This window comes from Alligator mississippiensis, chromosome 5 (genome assembly GCF_030867095.1).
Source record: "Alligator mississippiensis isolate rAllMis1 chromosome 5, rAllMis1, whole genome shotgun sequence".
NCBI lineage: Eukaryota > Metazoa > Chordata > Crocodylia > Alligatoridae > Alligator > Alligator mississippiensis.
The window spans coordinates 198,210,225-198,227,575 of record NC_081828.1 but is presented as its reverse complement, the minus strand read 5'-3'; the positions used below and the strand labels follow the sequence as shown (position 1 = coordinate 198,227,575).

The following is a 17,351-nucleotide window of genomic DNA, read 5'->3' as shown; positions in this document are numbered from 1 at the left end:
TTTGTCATTTTTGTGGTAATGTCTGTTGTAATCTTTCTAGCAATTGAAGTGAAACATTATGATGAGATTCAGGTTTTTGTAGAAGGGAAGTAGTTACTTATTATCAGGCTATTTTCCCCCTAGTTTCATAGATCAGTCCTTCAGAGCATGCTAACATCCTGAAGCATGATCCCCCAATTTCCGAGAGGATAGCGTTATACATTAGAACAGTACACCCATGTGCTTCACTGATTAACCATGAAACAAGTAATGAAAATGGCACTGATCCCCATGGCACTTCCTTAGACTTCCTTTAGGCTCCCAAAAGAGGTAGCTAACATGAATTTTTAAAACCACCAGACTCATTGCAGCTGGTTAATAAGGGAAACAAGAAGAGTGATTTTTTCCCAGTCAGAATAAAACTAAGGGCAACATTCAGACACGTTGTAAATGGAAGGTCAATGTATTTGCACTAGTTTACAGATTTTCTGAATTTGACCCTTTAATAATATTTTTCATTTGACAACATGTCATAGCAGGTTTGGTGTGATCTGAGAGACCTTAGTACAACAATGTCAACTTGCTACACTTTGCAGTGCTAGCTCACATCTCAGCCAGCTCTCGAAGGAATCCAGACAGACACACTGGGCACCTAGACACATGCTGGATTTCTGCTGGATTCAGAGCAGACTCAATTAATCAAGTCTGATGGAGTGTACTATTTAGCACACTCCAGCAGCCTCTACATCACATGTATTCAGTGTCTCCATGCTTCAAAATGGCAATGGGGGCACTTTAACTAAACCTTGTCAAACAAGCTTTAGTAAAAGCACTCCCACCACCATTTTGAAGTGTGGGACATTGAAGATACGTACAATGTGAGTGATTATACGCTCTCAGAGCCGCTCTAATTAAAGTGCCCCCCCATCCACCCTGGAGCAGGTCTAAAGATGACCATTAGTACTTCAAGTGGAAAGTTGGAGAAAAGTTGCAAGACAACATGGAATATTTTCCATTCTATGTTCAGTGGTGTCAGTGGGCAGGGGGCATCTTAAAAAAAACAAAAAAGCAACAGCTCCATTTCTTAACCAACTGAGCTCGTAAACTTTTGATTTTGTTTCCATATGAAATGAAACTAACTGCTCCCCTCTCCTCCCAGAAAGTGCCTTGTGTCTAGGATGTACATTTCTGATCAGAAAAAGGGACACTTTACTAATGTAGCCCAGTGGTTAAGCACATAAGCAGTGGGGGGAAATATTATTTGAGGGGGGGCTGAGTCCCACCTGACCACCTCCCTTTCTTCCGCAGGGTGGTTGCGGGGCCAGAGGGCACTGGTGCTGCACACAGGAGCAGAGGAGCAGCTGCACGCCCAGTGGTACCGGGTGCTGTGGGATGGAGAAATGTTTGCGGGGGGGATAAGCCCTTCTGCTGCCTATGGTTAACCACTCTGCTGGGGTCAGGTCCAGTCTCTGTTTCCTGCTTTCCCCGATTCAGAGATGAGACCTTTGAAAATTTTCTAAGAGGCAGTCAGGGGGTGCACAGAGAAAGCATGCAGTCCCTTTCCCTGCCCCATAGGAGCCAATGTCCCAGTAACAGGGCCCTCAGCAGATGTGGAAAACTCAGGTTGAGCTCCTTTCTCTGAGTCAAGCAAAGCATGGAACAGAAGCAGGTGTTCCACAGCTCCATTGAAAGCCTCTATGAGCGACAGAGGGAGGAGCAAGTCCCTTTTTGATCAGAAGACACGGAACTGAGATTTTTCTGGAAAAAAAGTTTTAGTTTAAATGGAATCCGGTTTGAATGAGAGAGTTTTGCTGACCTTCAGAGCTCCTAGCCTCCTAACGTTTGGGTTTCAAGATACTGATATTCACACCACATCTCTCTGCTACAGTGCAACACACAAACTACCCTTGGGTCAACATTTTTCCTCCTGCACTAGCAGAAATAGAAGCATTTTTATGCATGTATGCTGTTGCTTCAACACACATTTCACATTTGTATTTACATAACTTGCAGAATTGGGTAAAATATTTAGCTCTTTTGCAATCTCCCAGCCAAAAATCAATTAGTTACTGTTTTGTTTTTAGGGCTTTTTTCCCTCTGAAAGATATCTGCATTTTTAGTGGAAAGAGCTGGGTTTCTCTGCAGGTTAATTCATATTAGGACTTCAAAAACATAAAATTACTGCATGAATAATCGGATCTCTTATTAAATGTGCTTGTTTAAACAGCCTCTTATTTTTCACAACAGTTTTGACAGAGCCCACATCAAATTCCCACTCTGGATGGTGTAAGCTCAGCTCCCCAGGATACCTGACTAATACTTGTTAATTTCTCCAGTAATACACTAATTTAAATGGATGCATATTGAGCTTAGCAGATAAATTTTCACTTTCTCTAGTCAACAGCAAACCATGAAGCCAGCATGTTGCCAGAAACATCATGACCGTGATAATAAAGTGGGCCTCAAAGCAAAATTGTGAAGGGCTCCCTCTAAAAAAATAAAAATAAATACAATCTTCTCAAATAGTAGCTATCTTCCCACCTCCTGCTTTCTGCCATGGAGTGGGGACAAAGCATGCTCCTGACCCATGACATCTAACTCTTTTCCCCCTCCATCATCCTTACTACTTGGGTCAACATGTTGCTTTCCTTTTCTTCTTTCATCGCCTCTCCTCTGTTTTGGAAGGAAAGTAGCCAATGATACTTTCTTCATTTCATTCTCGTGCCTCCAGCCTTATTTTTGCTGGTTGCACATTCCTACTGATCCCAGGTTCCTACTCTCTCTGACAGCTGCTTTTAAAAACCTTCACCTTGCCAAGTACTACCTAACTCTCCTCCCAATGCCTCTCTCTGTCAGCATCTGTATCCTCCCAGCATCATAGTTCCTTTGCTTCTGCTTCCTTTAACAAAGATTGATAGCACTTCTGAGTAAGAAAAGGAGAACACAGCGGCTTTGACTGCAACGCTGCCCTTTGCATTGTTGATAGGTTTCTGTTCATTCACATATGCAGTCTCCTTTTTCAAGAGGAATCAAACAATGAGCCACTTTTACTATCTGTTGCTTCCTCAAGAAGGAGCTGTAAGAATAAGCATTATTTTAAAATGCTGGTACTTCTTTACTTTTTATATCCTTAAGATCTACCCTGATTCCACTGATAAAAAGCCTTACACAATCGTGGACAACACCTGCAGTCTTGTACAACTCTCCCCTTGTACCATTTCATCTATGTGACACACCTTAACCAAAAATCTCCCCCTGATCTTATGAGCTTCCTCTCCTTTTTGTCCCATCATTAACTTCAAACAGAGTTTCTCTCCATTTACCCTAGTACATTAAATTAAAATCAGATTTTAAGATGCTACAAAGAAAGAGTAAAAGTGGGAGCTGCCTAACAACAAGATTTGGAGAAAGGGTTGGGGACAGCACTCTGCTTTCTTTGAAAAAAAAATCTGCCCAAAGTAATGAATTACTTGGTGCTGAAAGGCAGTGTTTTTGGGTTACGTACCAACAAGAAGAAGACTGAAGGAACTTCAAACTGCTTATCTAACTCTTTTCTTACCACTAGAAGAAAGTGTAAGCAGCTACAACATAAACAAGCAGACTAGGGGCAATATGCTCCTAGCTTTGCAGGATCAAACTGATTTATTATGGTAGGCATTTTCCTTGTACCATTTAAGCTTACAGCTACACTTTTTAAATGCATTTCTTACCATCTAATAAAATAAAATACAATTGAAATTGATTTTTTTTTTAAATCTACAGTGCACATGCATTAATTCACTGAGTAAGGCTAAAGATTTTCTCCTGTAATGAAACATTTTGGCATTATAGAAGAATATTTTCATGCTAGCTTATTTGTTTCTGAGCAGTCCAGCCCTAATCTCCTTCTGGGTTATGCACCAAAAAGTTCTAATAGCGCTATTATTTTAAATAACATGGTAAGCACAACTAGCACAGCAGAATGTGGTTTGTAGGTATCCTCCACAGGGCAGGAAGGTGGTGTTGCAGTCCAATCTCGAGTATGCTCCGTGCAATTTGGGTTCCCTTTCTGCCTTGTTCACACACTTCTAAGGCAGGTCATTTTGGACCAGATTGTGATTTGGACTGTTACAATACAGAGGGAGGGAAAGAAGAGAACTGAACTAAATAGACTAAGTGGAATTAAATCAAACCTGGCACAAATTATGACAGTATGTTTCATGATCACTAGGTAATAATTTACTGTACGTATAGGCAACACTAAGTCACGAGGGCCCAATTCTGAAAGACAGTAAGACGTCTGCAACTCCCACAGGCTGCACATGGCATGCAGAGCTCCTCCTAGACTAGAGATAAACAAAAATAAATTATTTCTTAGTGGGTGTATCCACACATGAGCGTTAATGCACAGTAGGCTATTTAACTACAAATTAAAGATTTGCATAAAAAGGTGATATGCTAATTCACAGTAAAATAGGCTACTGCATATTAAGCATCACTTAAAAGCCGTGTGCATTCGTTACTGCACATTAAGGCAGCCTAATGCACATTTCTTTAGTACAGGGGCAGGCAAAATAAGGCCTGAGGGCCAGATCCAGCCCACCAAGCAATTTGATCTCGCTCATGGGCACCCACCAATTGTACCCTGCCCGGCCTGCATGCCTCACTCCCATGCACAGCTTCTGGCCTGGGCCACTGCTGCCCCTGCTGCCAGGGGACCCACTCAGCTACCCTGGCCTCCAGCATCTCCTCCTCCTGTCCCTGCTGCAGTGCTTTCTCCAGCCACCAGGTAGGGAAGTGGTGGCAGGCAGATGGGGTGGAGAGCAGGGGAAGGAAACTGTAGCTGAGTTGGAGCATGGAGTGTAAGGCAAGGGGACTGGGGTAAGCATGGAGCCTGGAACCTGTGCCCAGGAGGGCAGCAGGAGCATGGAGCTCGGGTGGGCATGGTGTGGGTGTGTAGGGTTTGGGGGGTGTGAGGGAGGGTGGGGGACTGTGGACACTCCTCCATGCCCCCCCCCGGCACACATCCCCTACTGCCAGTGGCAACAGCAGCACGTGGTGGGCCCTTGGGGAGTTCATGGACCATGCAGGTACTGCTGCCCAGCAGTGCATGGCTCCAGTCAGTTCTGGGAGCTACACATGGTGGCAAGGAACAGAGCCAGGTTGGCCCACCTCTATCATATGAGCTTCCCACAGCCCACATGCAGCTGATGGCACTCGTGTGCCACCACAGGAAACTTTGTGTGATACAGCCAGCTGCCTTCCCCTATCCCTGGACCCACATGCAGGTCCCAGGACTCTGCCAGAAGTAGTGGGGAGCCTTGCCCCATGCTTCCCAGCAGTCTCTCATAGCAGCAGGGAGTGGGGAAGGCAGCTGGCTCCAACATATGAGGCACCCCCCTCCCCCCCCCGAGGTACACAAGTGCTGGGAGCTGCATGAGCCCTACGCAATAGAGGCAGGTCAGCCTGGTTCTGCTACTTGCCAGCTCTCCTTGCCAGTCTGGCTCTGCTCCTTGCCAGCTGACTCCACATGCAGCCCCTGGAACTGCCTGGAGCTGTACACCATCACACTGGAGGTACTAAATTTAATGCACATTAGAAAATGTGCCTTAATGCACATGTAGACATGCCCAAGAAAGGTTTAAATGCTGGAGGCTGCAAGTGGGTGAGGAACAGTGGAAAAAAACCCTGGCCATATCCTGTTCACTCTCCCTTTTAGCATCTGCTGTCTGCCACCGTGTGACACAGTGGTTTTAGGATTCAGAGTTTAGCCACCAAAGCCATACAGGGTGAAGCCTTAGTCCTCCAGCACATAGACCATGTCCATGGTGGTGATGGTTTTCTGTTTGGTGTGCTTCATGTAGGTGATGGCATCATGGATCACATTCTCCAGTAAGACCTTCAGTGCCCCACAGGTCTCCTCATAAATGAGGCTGGAGATACGCTTCATGCCACCATACTGAGCCAGGCAGCGGATGGCCAGTTTGGTGATGCCCCGGATGATGTTGTAGAGCACTTTGCGGTGGCGCTTGGTGCTGCCTATCCCCAGCCCCTTGCTCCCTTTGTTGTGACCCAACAGAAAAAGACACACAGTTTGCCTGACCCAATAAATGGCAGTCCTTATGTTCTTGTGTAAAACCTTCAGTCACAATACATACAACTGAGGTCAAAAATATATTGGCTTAGCAACAGGGAATGGGATTCTCATGCAATTTCATTTCACTCATTTGTTTTGGGAGCTAGGGAGATCACCTTATGCTGTAGTCTACTTACAGGCATCTCCTTACTTTGTCTCCCTCATTTAAAAGTGATAATATTTTTACCATGCATTTGGCTTGATAGCATGTTCTCTCCATGCTCAAATCTCCCACTGAAGTCAGTGGGTATTTAGGGTGCACAAAAGTGTTCCCTAGAAATGAGGCACTATTCAATGTGTCCTAACAAGACCTTTGAAATACTATATTAATGTGTATGCAAGATGAGGTTTGTGAAAGAAGTTAACTGGGGTTGATTGTAAATATGATTAGACTTTTAAAGTCCTGATCTGATTAGGAAACACACACACACAAATAAGCATGGCCCTAATTATTCTCTGCAACTGCTGGCTGGAGAGGAATAAAACCTGGTGGATGACAAGATTCAGAAAAAAAGGAAGGCTGCTCTTACAACAGCATCCATTCAGTTTTGGAGGAGGGTGTATTCATTTTTGGCCAGTGCCTTCTCTATCTTGTTCAGTTCTAGGAACATGGGCTGTCCCCAGGTCTCTATCCTAGATCTAAGAAATATATTTTTTAAAATCCATGGTGTTTTATAGATTACAGCTGTAGTCAATTCCTTTGGGACAAAGAAGGAGAAAATAAATTCCTTAAGGATTACCCCCTCCATAAATATATAAAAAACAAATTATTGATATAAAATTTCAAGGACAATGACATTATTGAAATGCACAAGGCTACTGACTCTATGGCAGTTTTGTTAGGTAAAACAAGAAATATCCTTCTAATATATGAGATGCTAGTCAGGGAAATGTAATATAATATACATTTCCCTAATGTGTAACATAATTATTTATATGCTTCAAGTTAAGCATGTTTTCAGACTCAGGTCCCAAGATCCAAATTTTTCTACTATCTGCCACTTCAACTAACTTCTATGTTTTGGTAGCAAAGCAAAATTATTTGAACTTTGAAAGTGCTGATAATCATTTGAGTGAATTTTTCCTTCAGGAAAAAACCCAAACAAATGATATATGAAGCTTTTTACACTTAAAGGGCAAGTTACTTATTTTAAAGGAAATTATGACAATTAAAATGCAATTTGCCTTTTTTTATCAAACTTTTAAGACATTTAATACCCACATATTAAATCTCTTTGCTAATGACTTACCAGCTTTAAATACTTTGTGGTAATGATTTATATAATTTGAAGTGGTTATTTTCCATACTTCATTACTTTCCCCCAAATGAGCATTGATTTGATAATTAGTTGATATTTTAAAGCCTGAAGACATGATGTCCTTGAAAATGTTTTAAATGTCTTGTTCAGGGCAAAAATAAATTATAATCTTCAAAATGCCATTCACTAATAATTTTAGTAGTTTTTTTTTTTTCTTTTTACAGATTGAGAGAGCCTTTCATTTTATATTAATCAGTGCTGTATGGCAAGATGTGCCAAAATCAACATTGCACCAAAATGTAATACAGTAAAATGCCTCCCTGTTCTCAGTGGATAGATATAATATATCTTTGAACAAAACCCATATTTCACTTTATATAAAAGGTCTTCCAATTTACACTGTCACTTTTGTTCTACGTAACAAATTAATGCACTGTATAACTTTTGTCCCTAGCTTAGCAGGCAGTATATGTTACTCTAAGATGTCTTGACCTGTTATTTAGTTTCTTCAGGTTGTTTTATAAAAGTTGTTTGATTCTAATCTAGCCACTGGTCAATCTCTGCAGAGATGTGTACATTTAAGGCCAGATTTTACCATGCTACAGGGCCTGGAAAGCATTCTTCTTCTGAGAACAGTTCCATTGATTTCAACAGATCTAAGTCACCAGTCTACAACCCTTTAAGCATGTTCTTAAATATGTGTAGTTTTAGGGCCTAATCCTAGAATGAAAATCTATTCAACATGTTTGAAGCTGTCAAAAAACCCCCAGGTCTTAATGTTCTGGCAAAGCTAGAGAAAACTGAAGTTGAAAGAAAACCAGAAATAATAGGACAAAACTGAAAAAAAAAGAAAAAAAAGTAAGGTTTAACTGTAAGCAGTGCAGATGAATTCATGCTAAAGGATGAAGGCTCCTGGGTGGAGCCACACCAATTCCACGATGCCTTTGTATGAGCTGTGTAAATTGCCCCACACAAATATGTTAGGTTAGGAACTAGAGTAACAGCATTTGCAACTGATAGAATTATTCCCCACTGCAAATTTGTATTAAAAATACTCCAACTATTTATGTATTATGCACCATAACACTTTTGTCACACAGCTGGTATACCATAATTTTTGTACATTTTGAAGGCAAAATTAATCTTTTAGAAATGCTTAGGAAAACAAAATGCTATTGGCTAAAATAAAATGAGATCATTCTCACCCCCAAAATTGCTAAGTATTGGGGGAAAATCATATTTATGCAATGCTGAACAAGTTCCAAGAATTTAAAATAAAATGGGAAATCCTTAAATGTTAAAATGTTGATATTTCATTGTGAGAATATTTTGCCCAGGGTGAGCACCACTTAGCGGTATCTTGTATTAAAATGAACAGACAAAACAGAGGAAAGCAGTAGGCCTGTGTGAGTCGGCAGCGATCCGATCCGGCTTCAGATCCAGCCGCTTCAGATGGCTGCGATCTGATCTGAAGCTCCGGATCGGTTTGCCGCTTTGATCTGGCCGAAGCGGCTCTGAAGCTTCAGAGCCATTTCGGAGATCCAGGGGATGGATTAAATATCATAACTTTATTTTACCTCCAATTTGGGTGCAACCTGCAGAGGTGGTAGCCTCTGCCGAGAGCATGAAGACTGCCAAGCTTCAAGAAGATTGATGCAGGGGTTTGGGGGCAACTTCACTCCAAATTCTTGAAAGCAAAACTCCTGTCATGTCTGTGTATTATATCACAGGGGGCTGAAAACTACAGGGGTGCTAGCCCCTGGTGAGGCCACAAAGCCTGCCAAGTTTCAAGAAGATTGGTGTAGGGGTTTGGGGGGAACTGCACCCCAAGCTGCTGACAGGCAAATCTCATGATGTGGGTGGGTGACACTGTGTGCATGTTAAGGTGTGCCCTTCCAGCACTGGGGCCTCTGCACAACATGGCAGTGTTGCCCAGTGAGGTCTCCTCCTCCCCTACAGCCTCACGGCCAGTCCTCCACTTTTCGTGACAACAGGTAAAATAACTTAGCTGTCTCAACACCAGTAGCATCAGCAGCAAAGGTACCCACACCGAGCTGTCACAGAGCCTGTCATTTTATAAAGGAACTGACAGCAAGAAGTAAAGATGTTGTGTTATGCTGTGTTGGACCTCGGTGGTGGGTACACAAACTCATGGACTCCTTATACACAGTGGAGTTCTGGCACATGGAGACCTGGCAGACATCTGACACCCCAGGCACCTCTGCACTTTTACCTGCGCTGCTACATCCCTCCTACCCCCCACCCCAGCCTGTCCCTCCCCGCCTTGACACCTCCATTTCCATTTTCACTGACTGGCTGTCTTGCCTGCATTGCGGGCCAGGCCAGCCTCTGGCTTCTTTACTATTCCTTCCATCCAGAAGTAACTGCAGGTGCTTTCTCAGCCTGACAAAGGGGTTTTCAACCCTAAAGCTGGGATCCCAGACAGCTAAGCTGAGCTCACAGGGAGCCTCACAACTGCACTGCAACCAGCAAGAGTCAGGCCTGTCAAAGACGTGACAGGTCTGGGCGTTCCCTAGTTAGGACTTTGTGCGTGCGTGCATTAGCTGGAGGTTACAGTGCCCCCTACCCGCCTTTCACCAGGGAATTGTTGGTCCTGGCATTTAGGGGGCTGCCACAATGCTAGCAGTCCCACCCAGCCTCCCTACCTTGGCAGGGTGCAGTTTTAGTGGTCATGCCCAGGACCTGGGGCCTCTTCCTTTCCCATAGCCTCAATCCCATACCTCCAAGTTCGTCCTGGCAGGGGAATGAACTCAGCAGAAACATGTTTTTTCCCTGCTGGCTGGTGATGCAGTTAGTGTCCCCTCCAGCTGAGAGCAGGGCATTACTCAGCTTTTAAAAAACTTGAAAAAGGAAATTGGTGCAGATGGAGTGAGGAGGGAGGCACTCAGTCCATCTGCAGGTGGAGCTTGGGGAACCCCAGCAGCGAAAGGTTCACCATTAGGAATACCAGCTGCTCCACCAAAGCAGGATCCAAGCAGGTACGATGGGGTGTCACAACACCCCCAGCAATGCTGAACACCCTCTCACTTGGAACACTGGTCGGCAGACAGGACAGGTGTTGCCGGGCAAACAGGGCCAGATCTTGCCACATGTGCCTGCAGTTTGCCCAGTAGGTCAAGGGGTCGCAGTCCAGTGGCTCCACATCCTCAGCAAGACAGGTAGCCACTGATGCCCGAGGCTGGGGTCTGGTGTGTTTGGACCCCAGCATTGAAGCCATGCCCATGGCCCACACTGGCAGTGGCTGACATGAAGGTGACTGGCCGGTGCTGGTGCCTCTGCTGGTGCTGGAAATGCTGGCACGGGAAAGTGGATCCCCCTCTTCCACATCCACTTGCCTCTCCACTTCAGCCTCAGTGACTTTGTTCACCAGCACCTGCATCCAGTGATCAAGGGTTTTGGGGCTACCAGTGCACATGCTCCCCTTCACCCTCAGGTCACATATGCCTGCCATCATGTGGACTGTACTGGACCGCAAGGGATCCAGCCGTCTCCTGATGCCCTTCTTCAGCCTCCTCACCAGTGCCTGCATGTCTGGTGACAGCAGCCTGCCCCAGCCAGGAACATCGATCCCCTGGAACTTCTCCCTTTGGTTCTCCAGTTCCCTCAGTAGGGGGATCACCTGGCTGAGCAGGGCATCGCCAGTGCTAAAGGTCTTGGTGGCCTCGAGGAAGGGCTTGAGGACTAGCAAGATCTGGGAGATGGTACCCCACTCAGCTCTGTTCAGGGAGGCACTGATCCCAATCTCTCCAAGCAAGGCCATCTCATGGATGGCCTTCTGTTGCTCCACCAACCTTTTGAGCATCAGGTATGTGGAGTTCCACTGAGTCTCCACATCCTGCATGGTTCTGTGCTGCAGGATGCTCAGCTCTGCCTGTTTCTGCCACAGCATCTTGCCCCCCTTGATGATGCAGTGGAAGTAGCCCTCCACCTTCCTGCATTTGAAATCAGCTGGCTTGTAGCAGCACTGGTAGTGGCACCATCACCGGCAGCCCTGTCCCCCTCCAAGGCATCCCTCACTATTAGGTGCAGCCTGTGTGCCACAAAGCAGATGCCAACAAAGTTGGTATCATGGACAGCCTTCACTATATTGGCCCCATTGTCGGTGACTATGAACCCCCGGGTGAGCTTGGCCTGCCCAATGAGCCACCCCTGCACCATGCAGTTCAGGACCCCCGTGATCACCCTTGCCGTGTGGGACTCATCCAGCACCTCAGCTTGTGGTAGAGCCCACCGATGGCCTGACTGATCACACCAGTGCCCTGTGAGGGAGAGGTAGGCATGATCACCACCCCCAGCTGCTCCAGATGTCTGAAGTGAAGTGCAAGGCTACCTGCATCCCTGCCTTGCACAGCTCGTCCCTCAAGTACTCCCTGCATGCCTCATACAGGGAGGGCACCACCGCCCTGCTAAAGGTGGTGCATGCAGGCACATTGTAAAATGGGGCCAGAAGTACTATGAACCACCTGAACCCTGGCCGCTCAATTAGAGAGAAGGACTGGCTATCCAGAGCAAGCATCTCCCCAATGCTCTAGGTGATGTCGCTCACCTTGGGAACATGCCCCCTTTCTGTCCACCTTTCCCCCACTGGTCCAGAGTGGCTTGCCTCTGCTTTGGGGGTAAGGGGGCTTTGGAGTGAGTGGGGGACTTCCCCAGCATCGCCATGGTGGAGAAGTGTCTCACATCCTTGCCACGGGCCTCCCCCTCCCTTTTCTAATTGTCAATCAAGCTGTCTGAAGCAGGTCCGAAGCAGATCCGAAGCACTTCAGACGTTCCAACCCGCTTCGGGTAACTTTGCTGAGCCTGCGCTTCAATTCATGTGTGCCACTTCAGACACCGAATGTCCAAAGCGGCTCCAGATCTGAAGCAGGATCCAAAGACTCGCACAGCCCTAGTAAGCAGTGACAAAGGCAAAAGAAGTTTTGATACTTTTATGCTTGTCAGTGACATAAACTTATATGTTAATTAATTGTGAGCTTAGTTAACTGACATGCTTGAGTCCTACTGAGGTCAATGCTGAAAGATAAGTATAGGCTTAAACAGTTTGCTGAATTGGGGCCAACATGAACTTTCTGGGGCACATTCTTTGCTCTTGTAAATTGATACACTGTAAATTGATATACTGGACATGTACTTAATTTTTATAAAATGATAATTTATATCATAAAATTATTTTATTTTATAGTAAATATAAAATAAAATAATTGAATTATTTCTAATTTAATACAGTAAATAAAAGGAAAGGTTTTTATTTCTTATTGTCTGCCTGGAAAGTGCGATGCCATCTTCTTAATTACCTTATTTTCAATATTTAGTTTGAATGGTCTCTTTCCCTTTTTCAAGTGATTATTGGGAAATTTTATTCTCCAAAATGGAAATATTGCTTTGATAAGAAAGTCTACTCAAATGAGAGTAAGAAAAGCTCAGTCTTTTTTTTTTTTTGGGGGGGGGGGGGGGGGGGAAGGTGGCGGCAGAAATGCAGTAGGTCTTTTTCTTTAAAAGACAAGGAAAGACGTGATGACGTCCAAAAGTAAACCCAGGTGATCCTCCTGAAATTATTCATTTGTAACTACATAAAAGATTAGAATTAAGATCCACCTACACAGAAAACAGCAGTAGAGCTTTTGTTTTAATATGCTCAGCTCCCTAACCTGTTTGTGTTTATTTGTTAAGATAATAGAAGGGTTTCATTACTTTTATTGCAAGTGGTTGTAGAAATAAATGAAGTGAAAAGTGAATTCATGTCTAGCCGTTTGCTGCTTAAAAGGCCACTCTGTCAAATTAAAAAATCTTCTAACCAAACCATTCAGCTACTCTGCCCTCTGGAGTCTCCTTCCTCATGAATGATCACCAAGGTGAGAGAAGTGTAGATTATATCCTCCTGATGCGTTGCCTGATGCTGCATTCCACTAAAGTCCAATAAAAATCACTTCAGTAATAGCATGTTATTGTTGTTTGCTAAATGCTGGCACTAATGTTCATTTCTATAGAAGACAAAATCTAAGTGATGCATAAACTACAATGGAAAACCCACAGAAGGGATAATACTGAATTGGGATATCATTCCCTCATTTCTTGTGAGCAACATGGAATGGCCCATTCTTCAGGAGAGGTTTCAATCAAGAGAAACAGGTTAGTAATGGGAGGCCATCCTCATCTTAAGCATGGAAGAGTAGCTGAAACATCAGGAGACAGGCTTTGAGAAAAGTATATAACCATGCATTGTAGCAGCCAGCACCAGCAAATCAAAAGAGGTGGGAGACAAAGCAGTAAGAAATAAACTTGAGATGTTGGCTGGAATGTAAGACTTTGGAGACAATGACATTTAAATTTGGTGTGTGAAGTAGAAGATGGATTCACAGAGAGAAACTACACAGAATAAGAAGCAACCCATGTTCCAATTGTTTGTGTCTAGTTCAAAGGAGATACTGAGAAGACCAGACAGTTTGCAATAAATCAAGACTGGAGAGGAGCAAAGTAGAGACAGCTAGTTTTCTGACAGGACAGAAAAAGGGAGATGTAGTTACCCATGTTAGTCTGAAGTCAAGTAGAAGGCAAGAAAGATTTGCACCTCACAGACTGACCAAAGTAGATACACATGTATAGCACGTGCTTTTGTGAGCAGGAGAAAGGTCTGGATATCTGATATATTGCTGAGCAAGCTTTAACCATAACCTGGATGTGTAGGGGAGAAAAAAGATCACCACCTGGCCTGCCCCAAGACTTGGAGAACAGACAATTGCAATGTTGTCAACAGCAATGGAAACTAGAGAAATTGGAGGGCTATGATAACCCCAATAGATTAGCAGTCTATTAAGGAAGACATTTATAGATATTAAGACCAAAGACTGACATTATTAACCTTTTGCCTAAATCACACAATGAATTCTGATCCAGTACGTTCCCAACAAACCCTTACTTTCTGACTAAGCAAGAGCATCAGCTTCTTCCAAGCCTGCCTCTTACTAGGAGGGTTCAGCTTTTTAACTCCTGATTCTATAAATGTTTTTTCCACTGCTACCTCTTCAGAAATGTCACCAGTTTTCACATCTTGTTTTATACACTTGCACCATATCTTCTCATGTCTTGCCTTTCTTTTTTCTGCTCCTGACTCTTAGAGAGAGAACTTTCTTTCCCACATGCTCTACAGGGTTCCACATCACCCTGGCTGAGAATCACTCATGTATAATCCACACTTCTATCACTAGTATTTTATGACACATGGTAAGGAACTTCTCAGGAGTAACTCTTTATCTGGATGCCAGAGCACATCCTTTTATAAATACAGCTAGTCTTGATGTACAGACATCAGGTAATGGAGAATCTAACACACCCACTAGTACTCTGTTACAACAGTTAATACTTTTAAAAATGTTGTGCTTTATTCCCACTCTCAACATATCTTATTTCAGTGTCCATCCATTGGATCCCATTTTGCTTGTTAGATTAAAGAACCACTAATACCAGAAATAATTTTCCTTTTGTAAATTCTTACAAATAGTGACCAGCCAAACTCTAAATCTTCCCTCCTTTAAGTTACCAAGACAGGGTTCACTTAATGCCACACTCTAAGGCAGTTTTTCCAGATCTCATATCCTTACAGTTCTTCTTGAACCCATCTAGTTTTCACAGTACTTCTGAAAGGCTGACACTAGAATTTGGCAGTCCCAGAAATGATGTAAAAACTCCCATATACAGTGGTAATATATATAGTCCCCTATCGATCACAATGAGGTAGATGCCTTTGAAAGCAAGAGTGACAAAAACCAAGCAAAAGGGAAATAAGAGAGAGGATGAAGATTAGTTGGCACAGAAGATCATAGCTCAAGGGTGCTCTAACCCCAGGTCACTGGCCAGATCTGGCCATGAAGCCATGTGAGCCAGGCCATGGGGTTCCCTAAGGGTCTAGGAATCTGGCTGGGAGGGTGGGGGGGAGAGGGGCAGGGAGTGATGAAGGGGAGAAAGCAGTGGTAATTAGTGCTACCCCTTCTCCCTCACCACCAAGGCTTGTAATCTAAATGACATGGTCCTGTGCCTGGGATGCCATGTGGTAGGGTCCAGGGCAGGGAGGCCTAATATGGTATGCTTGAGGTAGAGGTCTGGAGAGGGGTCCAGGGCCGGGGCTGGGTCATCCTGATCCTGTGCGGGCCGGGAGCGATCCGTGGCCCGTTTTGTGCACGCGGGCTGTGGCCAGCAGCCCGGGCACGCGGGGTCGGAGAAAACCGAGGGCAAGCTAGAATTAGTCACGGATGCTTAGTGATTGATTCAAGATTGTTTACTTACACCAAAGATGGTCGTGGTGTAGGCTGGACAGTTTTCCAGGCACAGCTCCACTTAAATCCTTGTTTGAGGATTACGATAAGCTCGATCCCCTACGGAGTTGTCGAAGCTCCGTGGATCCGTCTCTTTTGCACGCAGGGAGGGATATGTCTAGGAATCAATCGGCGACGGAGAGAGGCCAGAGGCTGATCAGACCCCTGTTGCCTTTTAAGAAATGCATTGGGTCCGTAAGGATCTACAGCGCTTAGAGATCTTCACGCAAGGCGAAGGTTTTTCTCTCTCTCTCTCGAACTCCGACTTGGGCAAAAAAACACCCGAGCTCTTTATACAGCTAGCAAGCCAATCACTAGCTGCCACGTGAGCATAATTTAGAACTAGCCAATAATGTGGCTCGAATTCTAATACAAATAGCAGGAACTCTTTGCAATGAGCATTTCTCAGATGCAAAAAGAAATGCACCCTGCAAAGAAAGCTACAAATTGGAGGGAATTCTCCTTTGCACCAGGGTTCTCCTCTGCAGCAGAAAACTCCACCGTGCAAAGAAGCTGCAATTTAGCAGGAAAATAATTTAGCAGTGCCAAAGCACACACAAAACACAAAATCACAACTTTGGGTTGTGACAGATCTGATATGCACAGAGTTGGGACTGGGGCCAGGGCCAGCAGGGCCTGATCTAGCATGTGTGGAACTGGGACCATGGCCATGATATGGTGTTCAGGACCAAGGCCTAATCCAGCATGCATCATATCTAGCCCACAGACCCATCCCATACCATTTATCTACCATTCAGGACAGAAAGTTTGGGCACCACTGATGTAGCTGGGCAGATGGAACAGAAAAAATAGAAGGATAAAAGTAATGTATCAATAGGTTAGAGAAGCAGGAAGTCAAGGGAGGAGAAGAACCAAGGGAACACATACTAAAAGAAACTAGGAACAGTCAGACTGTTTTCTAGCAGTTATATGTCCAAGTAGCACTTAGATCCCTAGGCTGTTGGCTACAAACGTTCAACTCGGGATCCTTAAAATTCTAGTTTATTAGGCAGATTGAAACACTGTAATCATAAACCTTGGGGCTGGTCCCCACACACCCACACATGCACACACATACACACACACACACACACACACAGTAGCAGGCTACAGAGTCAGGTATACCTATCCTACAAGCGCTGGAGTCTGCCATCGATGGCCAGTCGAGGCTTCTTTCAGTGTGGTGTTATCCTCCAGAAGGGGGTCGCCGGCTGGTCCTTCTGGCTCGACAGGACTGGTCGAGTTGGAGATCAAGAGGGCGCCCCTGAGGGTCACTTTTCACTGCCTTTTATCTGTCCCTGGCAGACTTTGGTGACTCCCCAGTTTTCAGGTTTGCCCAATCCAGGGGTCATTGACCCTTGTGGGACTCCCCCCCCCCCCCCCAGTGGCTACTGCACAGCACCTGTCAGCCCCAGGGGTCGTCCACATGTACGTGCAGGTTTGGGAGTCAGTTGATGAATTTAGAATAGGGCTCTGGGAGTGGTCGATCTGGAGATATTCAGCCCAAAAGTTGGTCTCTGGCGTTGATTAACTCAGGCCAGGGCTTCTAGCCCTTGATCAGTGACGTTTAGAGATTTCCCGGTTGTTACATTGTCTTCTATGAGTTCTTCTGTTGGTTGATCTGCAGCTTCCAGGTGATAATTGCTGCCTGCTACTATGTTACACATT

General features: G+C 44.8%; 1 pseudogene; it reads right to left on the bottom strand.

The window, feature by feature from the left end:
• Positions 1-5,725: 5,725 nt before the first annotated feature.
• On the bottom strand, positions 5,726-7,995 carry LOC106738270 (histone H4-like; annotated as a pseudogene).
• Positions 7,996-17,351: the final 9,356 nt, after the last annotated feature.